This window comes from Phoca vitulina, unplaced genomic scaffold, assembly GCF_004348235.1.
Source record: "Phoca vitulina isolate PV1807 unplaced genomic scaffold, GSC_HSeal_1.0 scaffold8, whole genome shotgun sequence".
Taxonomy (NCBI): Eukaryota; Metazoa; Chordata; class Mammalia; order Carnivora; family Phocidae; genus Phoca; species Phoca vitulina.
The window spans coordinates 21312898-21314950 of record NW_022589711.1 but is presented as its reverse complement, the minus strand read 5'-3'; the positions used below and the strand labels follow the sequence as shown (position 1 = coordinate 21314950).

The 2053-nt window shown below is 35.1% G+C and overlaps 1 non-coding gene across 1 annotated transcript; it reads left to right on the top strand.

Annotated features, from left to right (window-relative positions):
• Window positions 1-1310: 1310 nt before the first annotated feature.
• On the top strand, window positions 1311-1417 carry LOC116634158. The gene has a single exon (XR_004299871.1). It is a non-coding gene; the product is annotated as a U6 spliceosomal RNA (small nuclear RNA).
• Window positions 1418-2053: the final 636 nt, after the last annotated feature.

The following is a 2053-nucleotide window of genomic DNA, read 5'->3' as shown; positions in this document are numbered from 1 at the left end:
AAACTATCATAGTGTTGATTCTACCTTTTTTTTTTTTTTTTCTGAAGGTGGATAGGATCTACAAATAACCTTCTCCATAAGAAAATTTTCCTGTGGTAGTAAGGCTAATAGATTTCACAGACAACCATAATATATGACACATGAAAAGTCTCATAATAGAAGCACAAAGACGCTTGAGTGGAAGAATCAGAAAAAGGTTTTGAAGGATATATCTTTGAGATAAATGTTTGTCAATTTTAAAAGTTGATGAGAGGTAGAGACAGGTGGTATATTTCAGGTGTGGGTAATAATCTGCACAAACTAGTAGGGGGATAAATTCATGGGATGATCTTAGGTAACAGTTAATAGTTTTATGGTTAGACCACAGGCTCTGTGCAGAGTATGAGAAGGCAACAAGTTTGTAAATTGGGGTGTAGCCATATTATAGATTTATTTAGAAGGAGATTTGGATTGAATTCCATTACTGTGAAATGAGAAGTCACTGATAGTTTGGCAGTGACAAAACTTAATCTGTAATCATAAAATTTAAATGACCAAAGAATAAATTACAGTTTGATGAATTCTCATTGAAAATGATAAAGCTGAGGGTGCCTGGGTGGCTCAGTTGGTTAGGCGACTGCCTTCGGCTCAGGTCATGATCCTGGAGTCCCAGGATCGAGTCCCGTATCGGGCTCCCTGCTCAGCGGGGAGTCTGCTTCTCCCTCTGACTCTCCCCCCTCTCATGCTCTATCACTATCTCTCTCAATAAATAAATAAAAATCTTTAAAAAAAAAAAAAGAAAATGATAAAGCTGAATCACAAAAGTTCCCTCTTCCAAAACATAATGAACCAATAAAAAAATAGTAATACCACTATTACCACCAGCAGCTATGAACATCTGTTGAATTTTGTATAGAACTTATTTTAAAAAATCATGAAAGAAAAGAGAACCTTTAGTATAAGCTTAATTAGGAAGTTATTATAGTATAAGCTTAATTAGGAAGTTATTATATAGTGCCTTGGCAGAAGGGTGAGGAGGGACAGTTTATATTGAAAAGAAAACAGTCCAAAATTTTAAAAAACAGTGCAAAGGAAAAAATAAACTTCAATAATGGACTAACAGATCAAAAAAAAAAAAAAAATGTATACAGTAATAAGGAGAATTACTACTATGGAAAATTAAATCAGTGATGGTAAGCGAAATTCTCCCAGAGTACAGAAGAAAGGGAGACTAAAGACAAAAGGTAAGAGAGAATGTGACCAATATGTAGGGAAACAATGCAGCTCAAACATTTCTTGGGGGGTAAAGAATTTTTAAAAAGAAAATAGCAGTGCTTGCTTCAGCAGCACATATTCTAAAATTGGAACAATGCAGAGAATATTAGCATGGTGCTTGCACAAGGATGACATGCAAATTCATGAAGTGTTCCAAATTTTTCTAAAAATAGAATTTCCATATGATTCAGTAATTCCATTACCAGGTATTTATCCAAAGAAAAGCAAAACACTAACTCAAGAAGATAAATGTCCTCTTCTATTTATTGCAGTGTTATTTACAATAGCCAAGATATGGAAACAGCCCAAGTGTCCATCAACAGATGAATGGATGAAGAAGATGTGATATACACACACACATATATTATATGACTCAGTCATAAAAAAGAATGAAATCTTGCCATTTGCAACAATATGGATGGACCTAGAGGGTATAATGCTAAGTGAAATAAGTCACTCAGAGAAAGACAAATACCATATGATTTCACTCATATGTGAAATTTATGAAAGAAAACAAATATTTTTTTAAATTTTATTTTAGTTTTATTTTTTTTTAAGATTTTATTTATTTATTTGACAAAGAGAGAGACAGTGAGAGAGGGAACACAAGCAGGGGGAGTGGGAGGGGGAGAAGCAGGCCTCCTGCTGAGCAGAGAGCCTGATTGGGGGGGTGGGTTTCGATCCCAGGACCCTGGGATCATGACCTGAGCTGAAGGCAGACGCTTAACGACCAAGCCACCCAGGAGCCCCAGAAAGAAAACAAATAAATAAACAAAGAGAAAAAGGAAACAAACAAAAA